Below are 21,298 nucleotides of genomic sequence, written 5' to 3' on the forward strand. Positions count from 1 at the left end.
AGCAGCCAAAATAAGGGATTTTGCTTAGCTTATGAGTTCCTCCTGAGAGGGAGGGAGAGAGACTCTCACCCACGCCGCCCGTGAGCCCGGTTGCAGCACCGCCGTGGCCGCTGAAGCGCCGCCCTTCTGTGTCCCTCCCCATCCCCTCCTCTTCCTCCTCCCTCAGGCCGCCGCTGCCGCCTCCGGCTTCCCCTGGCAGCACGGTGGAAAACCTCACAAGAGAGGGGCTGCCTGTCTGCCCGCCACCACCCGTCTTTCACAATGTGCCCCTGAGGGGGAAAAGGTAGAGACGGAGACATGGCAGCTCATGTGCACGCTCTCTCAAGGCGGAGGACCCTGAGCCGCTGCTTCCCTTCTGAGCCGGGTGAGCATGAAACCCGGGAAATTTAAGGGACATCATCAATCCGGGACAGCAGCGGGACACGGCGCTGGGATAAGGGAGTTTCCCGCCAAATAAGGGACGGTTGACAGCTATGCCTGGATCCCAGTGCACGCCAACTAAATGTTTTCACCACAATGTGCCCAAAACTTCCCTGCTATGCAATGTCCTGTTTTGTGACATTGAGCCTGAGACAGCAGTAAGCAAGCCCTATCCTAAGAACTTGTACAATGGCACAAGATGGATTTTCCCCCAAAGCCTAGGAAGGAAGGAAGGAAGGAAGGAAGGAAGGAAGGAAGGTTTAGAGCAAAAACCAAAACAGAACAAAGTTTGAAGAGAAGAGGGGTGGGGGAGAAACACCCGGAAAGTTGTACAGCCTGCCTATTAATGCTATTTTTTATGTGAATCAAGATGGGATGCTTGCGGGCATCATTTGAAGAAGTAATTGACCTTTCCACACCTCTGCACATCCTGCAACTTGAGAAAGCAGAGAAGCAAAAACATCTCTCCCCTACTGTTTAATGGGGCTCTTTTTCTTCTGCCTGCCCCTTTGCCTGTGGCATCTGTGTCCCCAGAGCACCACTGTTCCCCCCCCCCCCGCCCTTCCCCAGATAGATGTAATCGGGGCCATTAGAGGCAAGGCAAGGACAATAAACTCTTGGGAGGTCAATGGACACTGGTGGGAGCGTTTCAAAGCAAAGCACCTCATTTGGATATTGTGGGTACGTAGGGACAAAGCACCTTCGCACGAGTCAAACTGCCCTGAAAGAAATACAATGTACTTCTAAGTCAATGGCTACAAAAAGGAGGGACACAAGGTGTATTGCCAGAGGAGGAGTGGGGGGGGGGGAATACAGCAAGTACACTGTGTAACTGCTCATAGACTTGATGGATACCTGAAACATAGAAATTGAGGCCTTGGCGAATTCAGAGAACCATACGAATCGGAGGAGATGCCAAGGCTGTCATGGTGTTCAAAGGCAGAACTCTCTCCCTAGCAATTTCCTATAGAACGGCGTATAATCCAAACCATAGTCATTATTGATATGCCACTAGTTGTATTGGCAGTGGCGCCCCACCTGTGGAATGCCTCTCCATCAGATGTCGAGGAGATAAAGAACTACACAACTTTTAGAAGGCATCTGAAAGCAGCCCTGTTTAGGGAAGTTTTTAATGTTTGGTGTGTTTTTTAAAAAATGTTTTTATATGTGTTGGAAGCCGCCCAGAGTGGCTGGGGCAACCCAGCCAGATGGGAGGGATATTATTATTATTATTATTATTATTATTATTATTATTAACATTATTATTATTAACATTATTATTGTTATCATCATTATTATCATCATTTATATGCCGCCCATCTGGCTGGGTTTCCCCAGCCACTCTGGGCGGCTCCCAACAGAATATTAAAAACACCAAACATTAAAAACTTCCCTAAACAGGGTTGCCTTCAGATGTCTCCTAAAAGTAAGATAGTTGTTTATTTCCTTGACATCTGATGGGAGGGTGTTTCACAAGGCGGGCGCCACTACCGAGAAGGCCCTCTGCTCTGCCTAGTTCCTTGTAACCTCAATTCTCGAAGTGAGGGAACTACCAGGATTTTATTGCTATTTTTGGTGGGCATTTTTTTTTAAAGTTATTTTTCCTCTGCTTGGTTTTGATCGTGCTCTTCTGCTTATTCTTCTCCTTATTGTTTGGCTCTAGCCATATTGGGTCGTGTGCTTTTTAAACCAACATTACAGTGGTACCTCAGGTTAAGTATTTAATTCGTTCCGGAGGTCCGTTCTTAACCTGAAACTGTTCTTAACCTGAAGCACCACTTTAGCCGTAGCACGATTTCTGTTCTCATCCTGAAGCAAAGTTCCTAACCTGAAGCATTATTTCTGGGTTAGCGGAGTCTGTAACCTGAAGCGTATGTAACCTGAAGCGAATGTAACCCGAGGTACCACTGTATTTTTGCTTCATGGTTTGATAGTGTTGTTACTGATCTTTGTTTGAGGTATTGTAAGCCGTTTGGAGTGGACATTTTGCCTAGGGTATGAATTTATTTATATTTACATTCATATCCTGGGCAACATGTCCACTCAACTAGAGAATTTTTCCAGATTAGCTAATGTGGACCATAAGGGTGTGATATGTTGGAGTGGGGGAGGAACTCCAGCTGAAAGACTTGACCGGAAATAATGAGAACAAACTTTCCCTAGAAATGACCAGCCCCTTTGTCAGATTCAGAGAACAGCTGGTCCGAAACCACTGCCACCCTTTATTCCCCCCCCTTGCAGAGATCCTGAGCCTTTAGCAGCTGCGAGGTGGTTTGGTTGGGGAAAATTCAACACGGCACAGGTGACACTTCCTAGCATTGCGTCATCTCCATGCCAGTTAAATTCCTGCAGCTGTTCTAGTCACCAGGACTCTGCCCAAAGAAAATACGCAGCACTATTGATAGAAGTTATCTATTTGGATAGATCTGATATAAAGTGACAAACAAATGTGCATTTTGTTAGGATGAAATAGCTGAGAAAGAATTTGAATCCTATCCGGGCCATCTTTGGAATATGCCCTGCCGGGGTGCAAAAATCCGCCCAGCGCCCCCAAATTTAGTTAACTTTTAGTTAACCCCAAGTTAACTTTTACTGAGCTCTTATTTTCTTGAGACCTTCAGGTATAGGGCGGCATTGAAATAAATTAATTAAAATTTTAAAAATATTTGATGCTACGCTGTAACAGAGCGATGGAGGAGGGGGGCAGGGACTTTCGCTCCATTGCTTTCCACTGCCGCCAATCAAGGACAGTAGGTATACATTTGGCACCCCCCAGAATTCGGCACATTGAACCCCCAGGTAAAGATGGCCCTGAATCCTATGATTTTTTTTATATCTTGATTTTATTCTGTGAACCACCCTGAGACCCCAGGGGTATAGGGCGGTATATAAATTCAGTAAGTAAAATAATGATTCTATGACATTAAATGCATCTGAACGTCTTGGCCGATTTGATCAGAGGGGGTTTGCTGAATAATAATAATAATAATAATTTTTTTATTTATACCTGAAGACTTAACTCCATGTTCATCTTGTTTTAACTACCGGGTAGTCTCTCGCCCAGCAGCGCGCAGGCAGCGACAGCTATTTAAATCACATTCGGAAAATAAAAATATTTGGCTGTCACGCCTAACAGCACCGGGCGGGACTTGTTTCCCAACTAGCCTTTGATAAATCCTCTTTGCATTCTAGATCAGCAAGACAGCACATTTTGCCGCTGCCTTTTTGTTGTCCTTCGGGCCTGCCCTGCCCTTTGCACCTCCACTATCCGGACTGAGGGAGATCTGCCTGTCTCGGCGCTGCGTGTAAAGGGCAGGCTAAGGGCAGCAGCTTCGGGCAGGGGGCGCTTCTGGTGGATACTGGGCATGCCTGCAGGTCGCGCGCATGCTCACTGGTGGGGGGGGAACCATTGCAGGGAGTTGAACCCATGCGTAAAAGTAAACAATCCATAATGCAATTGAGAAGAGGCGGTGTGCGTGTCTAGGGAGTGCATGGGGGGGTCCTCTAATACAGGACCAGCCCAGAAGGACCCCTTCTTTTTTTCCTCCTCCTGCTTTGCGTACACACAAAAAAACCACGAGATCCTGCTGGAGGGCTCTAAAAATAGGTTGCCCCCCACCCCCAGGCTGAAAGGTCCCGCCTGCGCAACGGCGAGTCTTAAGTTTACCCACCCAGGCAGGGAGGCAGCCACCACCCGCGGATGTAAGAGTTCGCAGTTTGCACAGGATCTGAGCAGATCTCCGCAAGGGGGGGGAGTAGATCCTTCCCCCCCTCTTGCCCCGCCCCCGTTTCTCTTTTCCTGGGTTGACCCCAGATCTGCTCTACCCGGGGAGGAGGAGGAGGAGGACGAATCTCGGAGGGGGGAGCGGCTTCTGGGCGGCGGGGCTGCTCTCTGGATCTGTCTCGCCGCCTTCTTCTTCCTCTTCCTCCTCCTCTTCGCCTCCCCCTCCGCTCGCGCCGCTGCCTTTCCATAAACATCTGGATCAGCGGAGGGGCTTTTTTCCGCCGCCCCCTCTCTCTCTTGGAGGGGCTCTGGGCAATTGGCAACCTCTGAATGGCTCCGGGGGAGAGGAGAGCGCGAGTAGAAGTTTAGGTTGGTATCCTTCACACTTTTCTTTAAAAAAACAATTAACAATAACGGTGATGATTATGATTGTTTTTTGGAGGGGTGTTGACTTGTGTGGATGTGAGCATCGGTCAGTTACTTTTGCTGGGGAGGCGGCTCCTCCCATCTTCCCACCCCAAGAACAAAAACTAAACCAGGAGAAGGGAGAGGTGCCTCCAGGCTGGGGTTCTCCCTCTGCCACCCCCTCCCCAAATTTCTGCTGCAGATCCCGGGCCGACCTCCCGGTCCTCGCCCATGTTGCTCCAGGCGAGCCGTGGTTGCTGCAGAGCTCATCTGGCCAAAGGAGCCGCCGCTTAGCAGAGCAGGGTTTGTGGTTTGTTTGCTTTTTGGCAAGCGGGGTGTAAAAGAGGGGCGAACGTCTCCGTCGGGGCGACCCACAGGCCGCTGCTCCCTCCGCAGCCCCTGCCTAAGTTAGAAACGTCCCCCGGGCACCAGGAGGGAGGAGGGGCGTCGATAAGCAGATGTGGCTCATAAAGTAGACCCAGTTTCAGAACCCGCGTTAACCCTTGCCTTTTTTTAAAAAAAGAAATGGAATCAAATCCCTTCTAGCCATAGAATCGGAAGGGACCCAGGAGGTTCATCTAGTCCAGCCCTCTGCAGTGCTGGAATCTTCATTTTCCAAAGTGGGATTCGAACCCACGACTGTGAGCGATCCAGAGGCTCATGCTGATGTTCCATTGACGTCTCTGCTTTCTGTATCAGCTTGAGAGTTCTCTTTTCACCTAAAGCAGCTGTGGGTGTCTGGACAGGGATAAAACTAGGCTTTATTTCCCCTGGGGCAAAGACCCAGTTTGGCACACACACACACACATGCACATTGCACATTTGCATATGTTGCGAGCCTCAGTTGCACCCCTCTGGAGACTTCGCTTGGGGCAAAAAACCCCAAACCTGGCTAGCCCCTCTGTTTTGGGAAAGGGTTTTGATAGTGTTTTAACTACAGCTGATTTCTGCATTCGCGTTTGATAAGTGTCATATCAAGTGATGTTTTAATGTTTGTGAGAGAGAGGGATGTGTGAGAGAGAATGCCCACCCCACACAGCTAGAATTTCCAGGGATGGCTGTGGGCAGGACTCCTGCCTTTCAGGGGGCTGGATTAGATGACCCTTGGGGTCCCTTGCAAGTCTACAGTTCTATGTTTCTAAAGCAGGCGTGAATCAAATCAAACTTCCATATCTCCTCAGCTGTGCCTTAGAGTGAGCTGCAAACCACTTGGAAATGACTTCTGCAAGCAACTTTGCCAGCTTGGTATAAAAGAGCATCACTGTCTCGTTTTCAACTTCCTCATGCTTGATTTGATTGAATTTTCTCTGTTTAGTACAAGTCATTTGAATCTCTTGAATTTTGGTGGGGGGTTTTTTGGTGGTTTTTTTTTTTTTAAAGAAAGACGGAAGAGAAGAGGCGCTTATAAAATTCCCACAGTGCTCTGCTCAAGTATGTGATGCTGGCTATTACCTCCTTCCTGTGCCTATCATGAGCTAATGTTAGCAACTGCTTCAGAGCCAAATGGCTATTGAACGGCTTTCAATTTCCTTTATGTATAAATTTAAAGTTCAACATTTCCCTCCTCTTCCCTGGCATGCGTACAAATACTCTGTTTTCTGTATTTTGTGTGATTTATGTGACAAGATCCCCAGTCGCTTTTGCTGTTCCCACTCCACCCGCTTTTGAAAACAGATCGGGAAGTATTCTCAAATGAAATGGGTCAGCAAGCCTTCAGCTGACTGTTGCGGTTCCCGCATCCTTACAAATGCTCAAGAGATGAGCAGGGTCCTCCTTCTGGAATAGTGTGCAAAGGTTTACCGTTAGCTCTCAAGACAAGGAGCATTATGTCTAAAACGATGTAGCACAGGAACGCTGAAGAACTGTGTTCTCTGTACGGTGGAAACGGAGTCAGATTGAAATGACAAGAGTTTGAGAAGAATAAATCGGGCGAAAGGGAGAGGGAAATACGATGTAATTAATCGAGAAGAGATCCTCGGTTATTCGCAAGTCGTGTTGCAACTTCCCCTTGCTCTGTTTCCCAGTTGCCGTCTGGATTCCACCCTCTTCCTTTTTGTGGCTGCTAGTTTTAGTGACGGTTTGGAGTGGTGATTGTGTGGTGATTTGGGCCTCACTCAGCAAAATGAGTAGGAATCTCCTCAGACGCAACAACAGGGCCTGAACTGGCCATATTCTGAATTTACTTCAGCGCTAAGCATATACGGCTATGGTTGGCCATAACCTGGGGGGATAGCTAACATGGCGCCCTCAAGACGATGTTGTCCTCCAACTCCCATCAGCCCCAGCCAGCACAGCTGAAGGTTAAGGATGATGGGATTTGTAGTCCAACATCTGGTCTAACTCTCCCCTTGGAAGAGAGGTGGTATGAATAAATATTGAAAGGACAGAGCAGAGGTATAGGGACTGAGGGCAGGCCTGGCCCGGCCCAGCCATTAACCTTGGTGAGGCAGTCGCCTCAGGCAGCAGGCTGAGTACTGCTGGGAGGGGGAACAGATCCAGGCCCTCAAGAAACTTGCTGCCTCCTGCTCCTCCCTGGCCTCCTTTTTTCTCCCTCACTGCCTTGGATCTTTCCCAGGCCTTCTCCAGTCACCTCAGGCAGCTAAGGGGAAGGCAATGAGGGGCACCATTTTTTGTTTTGCCTCAAGCGGCGAAATGTCTTGGGTCTCTGACTGAGGGGGACCCAGAGATGAGGATTTTTTTTTTTTAAAAAAAGTCAAGACCCTAAGTTACATCTTTATTGAGTTGCTGAGGGGTAAATTCCTTGATTTTTGCATGATTCGCAAACTCTTGTGTTTATAGGAGCGTATTGTTTGTTACCCGTTTCTTTTCTCTCAAGGAGGGGTTGCTTTTCAGCTGCAGGGAAATGGCACAGAACTCTCTTTTGTTACTAACAGGTCTGAGGAACCGGTGTCTCTGGCTGAACTTACAATTCCCATTATCCCTGAGCATTGGCCACGTTGGATGGGACTGCTGAGAATTCTGCTTTGAGAATATATGTTGAAAACATTTAAGAACCCATTTTATTATACTAAAAAAAGTTCAGTTAAAAACAAACAAGCCCATATCTAATAATGATGCAATAGCAGTGAGTTTCCTGAATCAGCAGCAGCGTGGACAAGATGACCTCTGACGTCATTTTAACTCTTGAGTTCAAAGTTGTAGAGTTTGTTTGCCACCCTGAGCAACCTGTCCTAAGATTAAAAATATCCGATGGCAGAGACTGCAAGTACTGTTCCTTCCTCGTTGCTTGTCAACTTACGTGCCTGTTTGGCAGTTACCTTCATGCAAAATGTAAATTGTACAGTCAAAAGAGCTGCAGCAGATAATATGAAGCATGGCAGGATCTCAGTTAAAGGCTTTATTGTTGCTTTGAGGCACATTTTACAGCTTGCATATCTATCGATGCCTCTTCCAAAGGTTAAATAAGAAGCCTGAATTGCATTGGAAGCAAATGTAGGCATTTACACCATGCAGATGTGTGATGTACATTCCCTGCATGCATTCACTTATTTAGGGTTGCCATGTTTCAAAAACTGAAAATCTGGACACAAGAGATGTTGAACTTTTTTTTTGGCAAAATCTCAAAAAACAAAGTTTTTGAGCTATTTTTAAGGAACATCACCAAAAACGACACTGACGACATGTGTTGCCATACAGCTGGATTTTCCTGGACGTTTTTAGCAATTTCCGCCCAGACAGTTTCCGGCAGCCGAATCCCGCCTATGTCCGGGAAATTCTGGATGCATGGCAACCCTAACTTATTTTACAAATCCATATGTTGCTCTTTCCACCCCACTCCCCTGCCAATCTTACGTTGGTTCTTCTTGTTGTAGCAGCTGTGAGGAATGCTATCACTGGGGAATTGTAAGGAACAGCAGTCGTTTTGCTAGTCATTTCTTATTGTTCGATTGAATCTCATCAGTTTTGAGATGGTGATAAAACTTCTCTGGAATCAATTATCATTTCCCCACCCCCAGGCATTTCCCAAAAGGAACCCATGATTAAAGAACATGGAAGTATTGGGGGGAGGGGAGCCATTTGTTAGCAATACCCAATTTTACTTATACTTGGAGTAGGCCTCTTGAAGTCAATGGGCTTACTCCGAGTATGACTAAATCTGGATAATCAGCCTATGTTTGCAAAGTGAAAACTGCAAATATATATCAGGCACAGCATACACACAAAAACAACAACAACCGTGTTTGTGACAAGGTGCTCCAGGGCAAGGAGGAGTGATTTCACTTTTAATTATCTTCATATTCTCTTTTCTAGTTTCTTGATAATGCTTATCTGGGTTTCATTTTCATTTTCAAGGAAGTAGGAAGTAAATTGGGTATTTCCAATTAAGAGCTTAATGACAGCACTGACTAGCCCTTTAGGGCACAATAAAATTCTTCTGCCTAATTGTTTATAACTGTGATTTATTTGCTCATGATTTAAATTTGTCATGTGACACAATGAGATGCTAGATGTCTGATCCACCTGAAGTTTAATTGACACTGATGGCAGAGTGTGTCACCTCTCCAGCTGAAACTAATGGGACTTATGCATGCATACATGCAGAAATAAGCATTTTAAATGGAAATATTTACTTTCTCAGGCTTTAGTATTTCCTCTCAGTTTAATTTCTCCTTTCATAAGTTTTCTCCATGAATGTTGGACTGGTTCTTGCTGGAGTACTGAGTAAAATATGAAGAATTAAATTGCTAAAGGTTTTTCTGTAACACATAACTGTTGCACAGAAATAGCACAATAAGATTTTGTGGTTCTTCTTTTCTTCTCTCGCAAGGACAGAAGAGTCTTGCAATGTTGCACTGAACTGTTTTCCCATAGGTTGCTTGTAGACTCAGCAATTTAACTGGGGGCTTAAATAAATGTTGTGGTTGTCCGTTGTTTTTATTTAGGGAATGTATGTGCTGCCATTATCAATCAGGTACAATGGTAGAGTGATGATTTGTGCCCTCCATGGTGTCCCACAAACTATGAACATGAAAAGACCATAGTTAAAGCATTAAAGTCTAGGTAGAACTCCTAATAGAACTTGGGAGGATAGATGGAATTCAGTAATGTATGGAATTCCTATTAACTTCCCTTATACCAGCCTTAAGCATTGCATTAGCAAATATGTTAATCCCACTTTATGCTAAACAGGAGTCCCTCTTACCCAGGACTTGAAACCATATCTGCTTCCAGGCAACCTGTGGATTGAGCATTCATCCCGATTTGTTCATACCAAATTTGCAGCATTGGCTATTTACCGAGCAATTTGTTTGCCGGGAAGTTAGATATGTTGGCGTAAGTTTGCTGAGGGTACCACATTGGGTACCTTGATCTACATGAATAGTAATCATGGCTGGTTCCAGTGGTTCCTTCAAAGGTTATCCTACATGCAAAGGTTATCCTACTCTTCCCAGTGCAATTCCCCATCACTTTCCTTACTGCAAAAAATGGTGAGGGACATTGGGTTTGTTGCACAAGAGCTCCAAGGCAGCTGTAAGTGTGCAACCTGAATTTGGCAGTATGTGACTGAATACCACCCAAAAGTAGTGACTGTCTGAAGGGAGGCAAGCTAGTTCTTGAAGCTACTTCTTCTCTGTTCCTTTATAGGGAATCCTGGTTCGCATTAGATATGTTGGCATTAACGCAGATAACTGATGTACCGTATTTTTCGCTCTATAAGACGCACCAGACGACAAGACACACCTAGTTTTTGGAGGAGGAAAACAAGAAAAAAAAATATTTTGAATCTCAGAAGCCAGAACACCAAGAGGGATTGTTGCGCAGTGAAAGCAGCAATCCCTCTTGGTCTTCTGGTTTCTGGGATAGCTGCACAGCCTGCATTCGCTCCATAAGACACAGACACATTTCCCCTTACTTTTTAGGCGGGAAAAGTGAGTCTTATAGAACAAAAAATACTGAAATCCTCCACCATGGTTCAGGCCGATGGCAAGCATGCAACCTGCTTCTGGTCCCTTTATCGTCACTTAAAAGATGGTTAGCATGACATCTGCCCAGGCCCTTGGAGTTATTGGCACGGAATGCTACTAAAGAAGGACAGCAGGCTGTGTTTCTGATGCTGGCGCTCATGAAGTCAGCCTCTTATGTATGGCTGCGACATTGGTATGCATTGTGCTGGATGTGGCACAAGGGGTTTACCGACTGTGCAGCAAGGAATCAACAAGATATTGTTTGGTTTCTGAATGGAACTGGGAGAATAGTCCTAACAGCTTTATGTCAGGGTGCTTCTTCCAGGAAATTAAACAATGAAATAAGTGTTTGGATCACAGTGGCCTTGTGCTATGGGTTGGATAATTAAATAATGGAAACCTCTGTAAAAGTTTTAGAACTTTAGCCGCTGCAGAGATGCATTAAAAGCAAACAGGGTTGCAAACAGGAAGCTGCCTTAGTAAGGAACTTTTAATGCTTATAAGGAAGCTAATGAGCTATAGTTCCCTTAGAGGAAACCACACAGAAGTTTTTCAGAAATTGCCTCTCAGTGGCTTCATGGGACCTCTCTGGATTCCTGCTCCGCCTTGCAGTGGAGTGAAGCAATCTCCTTTGATGTCACCATAAGGGGGCATTGATGAAGGAAGGAGCGGGTGTCTGGTAAGACATTTTTAAAGTGTGTTGGCTCATGCTTGGGCGGTGGGGTTTGTGTTTGTTAAGAATCATGATGACTCTGCTTCGGGTATGGTCACCCTTCTGGGGGCGTCTATGGAAAATGCTTTAATTGAAGTGAGGGGGGAAATGGCTTCACCTATGTTGGGTAAGAAGTGGAGACTAAGGGTGACATCCAGTGTTGTGCAAGCGGATCTTCCTTCCCTCCTCCTCCTCCCCCTCCTACCCACCTACAGTCCCCTGTGCCTCCCCAAATATGCTCTGAGTGTATCCCAGATTTGGGAGGGGGCTGCAGGAAGAGCAGGAGAGCATTTCACTGAAGATGCACATCACTGGATTTCACCTTTGAAGAAACCTCTAGAACTGGCCTTTGGAGAACATCATGGTGTCTACTCTGATATAGAGATGGACATTGTAATCAGGTTGTATCTCTTACACTGGATAATAATGCCCATTTTAATGTGTGTGTTTTGTATTTGGCGGTTTCTGTAGCAAGTCTTTCCCAATTCTAGAAGGTGAATTTGATTTCAATATAAGGGAACTCTGTCTTCTACCTGAGATCTTTCTATTGCCTCACTGCATAAGGGTAGGACCCGTCCTGGGGTTCAAATTCCAGATTCAGGGTTGTATTCAGCTAAGAAAGTCCTAGTCAGAGTATACCCACTGAAATTAATGAACCTAAGTTAGTCATGTGTGTTAACTTCAGTAGCTCTACTCTGAGTAGGACTAGCATGGTCCATACCATTCCAGGAAATGTTGTGAATATCTTCCATGAAGGAAAAACGGTGCTAGGATAGCAGAAAACTGACCTTGTGGTGCAGTTTAGTGTTGCCCTTTTTTAATTTAGTTGCTTGTTTTTTTGGATTCTGAAATGCAGTTTCAATTTTTTAAAAAGGATTTATTAGACAGCTAACGTGGCACTCAGTTAGGTAAAATCATCTGCTAATTTCTAGCAGCTGTAGAATCTACTTGTGTTTCATAAGAAGGACCCAAGGTTCTCAAACTTGACATCATTTTATCCTTATCCTACTACGATGAAGGTTACCAGTACTTTTATTTTTATACAAGCTGATATGAAAAAATCAGAAAGCGGACAAAAGTTGTTGTAATTTATTTTGTATATTTTTACCCTGCCCCTTCAACCAAGTTTCCAGGGTGGCTTACAAAAATATAATGCAGTTAAGACAGGTTAAAACACACACACACACACACACACACACACACACACACACACACACCCTATGGACACTATTAAGATAAGCAGGCCTAAGAGAACAGCATAAAACAGTTGTTGTGAGCAGGAAGCAGCACAATCCTTTAAATCCTAGAGATTGGATGGAACAATGAAAGCCACAACGGCTGCAAGCATCAGAAAACACATTGTAGTGATAGACTATAGGGAGGGTTGTATGCACGAATGATGCTCACTGACAGCTGTGTGCATTGCATAAGGCCCAATTGTCTGGTTAACTTGGCATGGAAGATGAGCCTGGATACCATGCCAGACTACATGTGTATTGCAAAAAAAGGGAAAAGAGTACCGTAGCTTACCCCAAATATTCCCCTTGAAGTCACACCAATGATATGGAATTGCACAAGGGCACAAATCCAGTCTACATCTTGGAGATAAAAATATGCAATACACACTTTGAAAGCTGTTGGTCGCATTTGTTCATGTTTCCTGGTTTAAAACACCTATGAGGTTGATCGAGAGATTCCCCAGTTGTTATTGACCTAGTATTGCCTACAGCAAGGGTAGCCATCATAGTGTTCCCCATGGTTTTTGGGACATCAACTTCCATAATTCTCCTACTAGGAGTATTGTGCTTTTCCAGTATCCCAAAGCCCAGTTCAGATGTAACAGTAAACCATGATTTTGTGTTGCATGCAGGAGTCTAAGGGTCTTCTTCCTCTCATTGGCTCTAAATCCTTCCCTTCTGTAGGTTTCTGTTGCATCTGAACTGGCAACCATGGTTTGCATTTGCCCACAAAATGGCAAAACCTTATCAACAGGCCATGGTTATAGTGACTGCGTTCTCACACACCAATCAGCCAGATTTTCAGGCTCATTGTGGTTGACAAGAAGGAGCAGCAACATATCAGTGCTCACTTTCCAATTGCTCCCTCCTTGGTGTAAGCAGCATAAACAAACCAGGCAGGCTGAAGGGAGAAACTTGGCTTTGTGTTCTGTCCAAACCAGGGATCGTGGCTTATTGGCTTCCAGCACCAGCAATTCAGGCAACTTAACAAGCCATGATTGTTGTTGACCAGCGATCATGGCTTGTTAGGGAGTAACACATCCCTGGTTTGGACATAATTCAAAGCCAAGGCTTCCCGTTTATCTATTTTGCACCAAAGGAAGAGCAGAGTAGGAACTATCAGGCAGAGGGCACCAGCACTCTGATACACAAGAAACTCTGACTTGCCTTATGCTTTAAAGAGGGAGGACATGTGTGTTTCGGAGGCTCCTGTAACACCAAACTATGGCTTGACATTACTTCTGAATTCAGCCTTAGTCTATCAAGGGAAACCGTCCATGTGAATTTGCTTTTAAAAAAATAGATCTAAATGTTTCCAGGTAATGCCCACATATTGTAGCTAGCCTTGATGTTAAAATAACCCAATTTACTATGCCACGTAAATGCCACACAATTACAATCATTCCTCACTTGCAAGCATTTTCTGCTTGCCTAGCAAAATGATCTCCCCTCTCCTCCCACTGTGTGCTGTTTTTTGGGATCTCCTGTCATTCCCACCCCTAGCTGATTTGGAGGGAAGTGCAGTTCCAAAGTAAAATTTACTCATAAAATGAGAGCACTGTTTTCTAAATTTAGTTCTGGTTGTTTTAAAAATGGCTCAGCCTCGCTCTCAACTTTCTTTCTGATTTGCTTCAGTTTTAAAACCTCAGAGTTGCCGTTCTGTTCTCAATCAGGGTATAAACGTGTGTGTGTGTGTAACAGTTTAAACAACTCCTGTCAGTTAAACATAAAGGAGAATGAAAACAGCTGGTTACAAAACGTGGCTTGCCGATAGTTTTATGCAAAGTTGATTTTTCTGTGGAAATCCCCTCTGCTTCTCAATTGCACCATACTTAGTCACTGTGGGAGGAAAAGCATAGCTGTCCCCACAAATTAGCGAACCAGGAGACCTAAGAAAATCTGAGCAACCTTCTGTTTTTCCTCCTTGTAGCTTTTGAAGAAGCTGGCTAGTGCTTCAGCCATCTTTTTCTTTTTTAGCTTCCATCATCTCTAAATTCAGCTGATCTTTCCTTTTAACTCTCATGAGGAAAGAAAACTGCAAACTCTGAGCTGCAGTTATGTGGCTTCTAAAATGGGAAGTTCTCACTAACCGACAAATTCCCCTCCTGTGATTAAAATTTAGGCATATGCTTTGAGTGGTTGAGGTTCTTGTTTTTGTCTTTTTATTTTTTGCTGCTCCTGTGGTTCCAGACATGATGATTTTTATTTGAGATGTTCTGTAGTCAGTGTACAACGTGATTTATTAGCTGGGCAATGGCCTGGTTGTCTCGGACTAGGGTCTGAACTAGCTTTCCATGGACAAACACCCTCCTTTCTTAACAAAGGCAGACTCCTAGGTTTGGGATTCTGTTCACTGGAGATAGCATGTGCTATTGTGCAGATTAGGGGTACAGTCAAACTTCGGTTCTCACATGGCTCCGTTTTCGAACGTTTTGGCTAGTGAACGCCGAAAACCCGGAAGTAACTACTCCGGTTTTTGAGCAGTCGAACGTGTTACATGGCTCCCATTTTGAGTTTCCCTATTTTATTGAGGCTTCAGTTTTCGGTCGTCAAACATTTTGGAAGTCGAACAGTCTTCCAGAATGGATTGCGTTCGACAACCGAGGTTTGACTGTACCATAAGAGGGGTGCAAAGGCAGTAAGAGTCCCTCAACAATTGGCTTCCTCCTGTGTACAATGCTGGCAGCGTCAAGCCTCACTTATTATTGGGAAGAGTCACATGAGCACTTGTGCAACAACAGCTGGTCTCTAAATAGAATCAGTGCAGATTCCCAGAACCATTTTGTGTCAGTCCGTTAAAAGCATCTCTATGACCCGACACCAAGTGAAGAGGAGGGATTGCTTTTCTTAGAAGCGTATAGTTTGCATTTATGGTCTTGCTCCTGTTCTTGAAAGGTCAGGGCTGACAGCAAGTTTATTATCCACAATCAATTGGATTTTGGAAGGATCTAAGATACTCTTGCATACATGTGCCATTAAAGCAAGCCCATGCTTATTGAATTAAAAAGACCTTGCATTTCCTCTGGGAGGTGGATCAGCCTCTACTTTTGGCACACCTTCAAAGGCAGAGAATTCCAGAGCCAGAAAGCAGTTATCGAGACAGCGTGTTTGCTAAACTCGTTGCTAATTGCCGATCTCCCTGCATTAAATACAGCAAGGCTTTAATTGTGAGTTTCGCATTAGGCTCCTGCCTAACTTGTGAGGCAAGGTCCGATGCCACGTCTGGAAGAGTTGCAGAGCAACCCAGTTCTATCGGTAATAGCGTAGAAACAGAAAACCATCTTAAAATGCTTGCAACAGTTCACAGAGTTATCACTGTTGGGAGGGGGGTGGTGTTTTAGATATGTGCTCTGAAGCCTTTTGAGAAGACAGTGTGAGAAATACGAGCATTACACTTTATTAATTTGCGTGTCTGAGTGGTACTGCAGGCTTATTCCAAACGCTCTGGAAAACAGGTCTTGAGGCAGCTTAGAAAAATAATTCATGCACAAGAATTTCCACTGCCCAAGCATAACCAGATGGTTCAGTGTCCTGTGTTAACTCCGCTGCTTATTTTCAAATCCAAATACTTGGATATTTACTGGCTGGGGAGCAGAGGGCTACAGTATTCCACACAACGTCCTGCTGCAGATTTCAAATGTCCTAATGCTACTTCGTTTGATATAATAGGAGGCAGCCATCTGGCAGCCTTTCCTGTAATCTTGGCCCAGTTTCAGGAACTCATTCCTCTGTGCTGATTGAAATTCCAGCCATCCTAACTGTCACTGTGCTTGTGCTGGGGGACTTCTTAAGATATCTAGCGATCATGTTTTATATAACGTGGTTAAAGTATCCAAAACGCTTCGCCTCTGCTTCCAGTTCCGCTCTGCCATAACGGGACAGGAAGAAACACCACAGAAATAATAATTGCCACACACACAGGAAGAACAAGCATAGAGTTTGATTTGCAGTTTTACAAATCATTTAACGTGTCAACACGAATATCTTGCCAGACCCAACCATCGCCAACTCTTGGTGGGTTAAGGGAGGCTTTAACGGGGGGCACAACCCTGAGTGGACTTTGGTAATCTTTCGTAATAAGCCACCCTGTGCAAGGTCAAAATTTGGCACACCCAAATGGATCTTCTCAATTATGGATTGTCTCAATTTTGCACCCCCTCAGCTCAGTGCACCAGCCTAAATCTGGTGCTGGCAGCACCTTCCTGTTTTGCCTCAGGCGGCAAAATGGGGCAGGCTGCCCCTTCTTAAGGTCCATAATTATATAGCTTGATGTAACTTTATGCACTGGCCTCTGAATTTGTTCGCTTCCCTCTTCTATTCCCATTACTTTTTTCTCTTTCTCATTCCAAAGCGAGATACTTTTGCGGTACAATTGACATGCTATGTTGCATCGCAAAACGTGGCGTTTGGTTTGCCACTGCTCTCCCCGATGACTCCTGCTGCTGCTGCTTCTATTTCCTTTTGTTAATTATCAGCACCTTAGGTTGCTGCAAATTAGCGAACAGTAGGTGTTAGTTATTGGGGTGAACTAGAGCATGTGAGATATAGGACAAAGTCTCCCGTTGGTATGAGTATTTAATGCATACCTGAAGCAACTGCTTCACAAAGTTTCAAATAAGCACATGTCACTGGTGACCAGAAAGTTAGATTTCTACACACACACACAGAGAGAAGTTTTCCAAGTTTCAACAAAGTTTCCGTTTGAAGCCTTCAGACTCTAGAGCAAGATGTGCCAAGCTTGCTTTGTACCAATGTAAAATTCTCCTATTTCAGCTTTAAGCTTTTCATGCCCTTTTAGAAGTTATGATGTTCTTAATTCACCTCCTGTGAATTCACTGCTTTTCTTTCTTTCTTTCTTTATTTCATTCTTTCTTAGAAAAAAAGGTGCCGGTAGCCACCACAAAGTTGTTAAACTTTTAACATTACAGTGGTACCTTGGGTTACAGATGCTTCAGGTTACAGATGCTTCAGGTTACAGACTCCGCTAACCCAGAAATAGTACCTCGGGTTAAGAACTTTGCTTCAGGATGAGAACAGAAATTGCGTGGTGGCGGCGCGGCAGCAGCGGGAGACCCCATTAGCTAAAGTGGTGCTTCAGGTTAAGAACAGTTTCCGGTTAAGAACGGACCTCCAGAATGAATTAAGTTCTTAACCTGAGGTACCACTGTATTATTTTTTAAGGTGCTGGTACTGTGTATCCTTCAATCCCCCAAGAAAAACGCTCTACCTTTTCCTTCGCTGCTGTAGCTCACACCTTCTTAACATATCCTACTGGTTTCATACTCCGTGCAGGAGAGATGTAAACTCTGTTCACCATTGCCAAAATGTGGGTGATGCACAGCATCAGGTAGCAAATAAGCACTAGGGATCTGTATTAGGGCTGGGTGGGAGAGATCGGAGTTCCCTGACCCATTTCAAGGAACCAGGTGGAAGATTTGAACCATCCCAATTTAGTCTTATCTGTGTCCTCCATGCACCCAGCAGGTATGAGGACCAAATTTAGCACCAAAGTGAAAACTAATCTGAGCCTCCGGAAGTGGGTGGCGGCTGCCTCAGCGTACCTCATGGGCGATCCGGCCCTGACCTTAGATCAGGAATGGGCAACTTGTGGCCCTCCAGAGGTTGTTGACATCTCCCCTCGGCTTCGGACAGCATGCTGTCTGGAGCTGGTGGGAGCTGGAATCCAACAATCTCCACAGGGGTCATAGATTAGCCATCCCTGCCTTGGGATGCCTAGCTGTACCTGAGCACACCTTTTTCAGGTGGAGGAGCTGCCGAAATGGGTAACTGCTCTGAGCTGACTCTGTGGAGTAGGGTTTCCTGGCTTCTCTCTCCCTCAGATGCAGCAAGGGGAGAATGACTGTTGAGGGAAACAGTTCTGGGATGGGAGGAATGAAAGGCAGTTGGAGCCAGCCACCTCTATGCTCTTCGTAGGGACAGGGAGCCCCAAACTGCTGCTGCCACCTCCCAAAGCAATTTTGGATGTCAGGCAGAAAGTTGAGAGTGGAGAACAGTGCAGGTGACTCACCCTTTTTGTTTAACATCCGAAGACAGAACCTATTCATCTCCTGATACGGAGGGGGGGGCATGTCTTCTTCACCTTCTTCTTTGCTACAATATATCCATTTATTTCCAATTGTCAATGTCAAAAGGGACTAAAATCTATAAAATTAATAGAAACTCAGTGTGCCAATTTGCTCAATTTCTCTAGGACTCCATGACACCTCCCCTGTCCTCCATAATCCCTCAAGCAAGGTGTCAAGACCCTAATCCTGTCAAATCACTCTGCCAAGCCTTTCCTCCGGGCAATGCCAGTACATGGACCATTGTCTTCTCATCACCGGTACTCAGGATGTGCTTATCTGCGCATATCTCCAGCTCTGCATTTTCCCCCCTCCCTCCTCTATATGTTAATCCTGTGTAACCCAACCTCTTCTTAATGTATTCATGATGTAATCTGTGTAACCCAACCTCTTCTTAATGTATTCATGATGTAACTGGGATGTATTTTGCACTGTATTCTGGGACATGGAGGGAGGTTTCAAAAGTTCATGTCACCCCTTTCTCGCTGTTCAATCTCGCCTTGAACCTGTTGTGCAATAAACTTGGATCTTCTGCAGCTTGCTCCTGTCTCCGGCTGAGCTCATTTTCCTCCGCAGGGACCCGCGGACTTAATCCGACGAGCTGGGTGGCAGAGCAGCCTCGCACCCAGATTTTACCGTAACATCTCCTGTTCCTTTCACAAAGCAATTCCTGGAGTGGTTTAACAGGGAAGTCTGGGAATTGTAGCTCTGTGCTGGGAATAGGGGTCTCAACAGCACCCGCAGCCAGTAATTATTGAGGTGGAAGCCATGGCTGTTTAAAGTGGCATCATAGCGCTTTCAATGTGTGGCGTGAATGTGACTGAAGAGAGGCCTGCTACTGTCAGCAAACTGTGCTAGCATTTTTCCTCTCAAGTCTTTCACAATTAAGATTGGTTTTAAAGACAATGGGGACAGTGTCTCATGAGCAAACATCAAGTCACTTCCTGAACTCTTCAACTTCCCTTCAAGTTCTTTCGTACTCAGGGGGTCTACCACTATATATATATATATATATATATATATATATATATATATATTTGCTTTCGTAGATTTTCACGGGTACAGGAATGCAGGTTTTGGTGTCCTCGGGTGTCTTCCCGTGTAAAAGTTGGGGTGTCTAGGCGACGTTTCGACGAGGTCTCACTCGTCATCTTCAGGCTGGTGCTTTCGGCTTCTTGTTACTGGAACAGAGCAGGATCTCAGTGTTTGAGTTCCTATAAATACTGTAGAGGGGGTGTGGTGTATAGCCTCCAGTGTTCTGGGCAGAGAGGAAGTTCCCAGGCTAGTGTGCCTTTTCTTCTTTTGTTCCTTAATTACTTGAGAGATATCTTGAGTGATTTCTTGAGTGATATCCAGACACCATCCAGTAGCCAATCCATGGTGGCACCTCCGGATGCTGCACCCCCCTGCAATCCCTGCACAGATCTGGCTGACACAAGCCACAAAACCACAGCTCGCCCCTATACACGAAGCCAAGCCAGAGCACAACTAAGTACAGTACAGCCATCTTCTCAGGAAAACTCTTCACAAAGTTCAAGAGGTCAAGACACAAAGACTTTAACAACTAATCCACACCTAATGACCCACCTAAGTGGTACTCAGGATATCACTCAAGAAATCACTCAAGATATCTCTCAAGTAATTAAGGAACAAAAGAAGAAAAGGCACACTAGCCTGGGAACTTCCTCTCTGCCCAGAACATTGGAGGCTATACACCACACCCCCTCTACAGTATTTATAGGAACTCAAACACTGAGATCCTGCTCTGTTCCAGTAACAAGAAGCCGAAAGCACCAGCCTGAAGATGACGAGTGAGACCTCGTCGAAACGTCGCCTAGACACCCCAACTTTTACACGGGAAGACACCCGAGGACACCAAAACCTGCATATATATATATATATATATATATATATATATATATATATATATTCCTGCTGACTGAGGGATCGCTTCAGCTGTGTGTGCAAATGAAATGAAATGAAATGAAAGCTTCCAATATAAATAACCAGCACTTGCATTTTCAGCTTTTGGGTGCAACTTTCCAGTGAGGTTTAAACTGCATTTGCAAATGGGGGCTTCGGGAAGAAGTAGCCACCTGACACTGTTTATGTGTGAAAGCACGATCCAGTACGCATGGTTTGCATGGCCAAAATCTCAGATTTTTTTTTGTTCACCAGCACTTCTGGCTGAAAGGATATTTTGCTGTAGTTCGGGGGTGTGCATGTGGAATACTGGACACGGTGGACCATAGGCCTGGTTCAATATAAGGCAGCCCCTGATATAAAGCTTAAGCCAGGGCTGGCAGTATATCTAGTAGTCCTCATTACTGTACCTAAGGACAATAGACTCAACATTTTAATGGCCAAGGTTCAGAGATGATGCAAGTTGTAGGCTAGCAACATCTGCAGGGCCACAGTTTTCCCAGACCTGCTTTAATTAAAAGAGGAAGCCTCCTTGTAACACAGTTTGCCACAAAATGGGTGCTGGGTGAAGTGGGACTCCTGGCAAAGCAACCTGGTTTGAATCAAGGTTCTCTAAATGTGAATAGAGCTTACAGTGGTGCCTCGCAAGACGAAATTAATCCGTTCCGTGAGGCTCTTCGTATAGCGGTTTTTTCGTCTTGCGAAGCAAGCCCATTGACAGCTTAGTGGATTAGCGCTATTAGCGGTTTAGCGGCTTTTAGCGATCAGCTGTTAAGCGGCTTATCAGCGGATCAGCTGATTAGCGGCTTAGGAAAAGGGGGGAGGGGGGAAAACCCGCAGGAACTCATAAGACATTTTCGTCTTGC

General features: G+C 45.1%; 1 protein-coding gene across 3 annotated transcripts in view; it reads left to right on the forward strand.

The window, feature by feature from the left end:
• The first annotated feature begins 4,164 nt into the window (after window positions 1-4,164).
• Window positions 4,165-21,298, forward strand: part of WIPF1 (WAS/WASL interacting protein family member 1) — a 62,883-nt gene continuing 45,749 nt past the window's right edge. The window contains exon 1 of one of the 3 annotated variants that reach the window (XM_081838692.1): window positions 4,165-4,513. The gene's annotated coding sequence lies outside the window, so the exon portion shown is untranslated. Of the gene's footprint in view, window positions 4,514-10,892; window positions 11,156-11,214; window positions 11,238-21,298 lie in introns of those variants that run through there. The other 2 variants (XM_081838694.1, XM_081838696.1) reach the window with 2 other exon arrangements.

The sequence above is a fragment of the Podarcis erhardii genome, assembly GCF_964252035.2.
Source record: "Podarcis erhardii genome assembly, chromosome: 1".
Taxonomy (NCBI): Eukaryota; Metazoa; Chordata; class Lepidosauria; order Squamata; family Lacertidae; genus Podarcis; species Podarcis erhardii.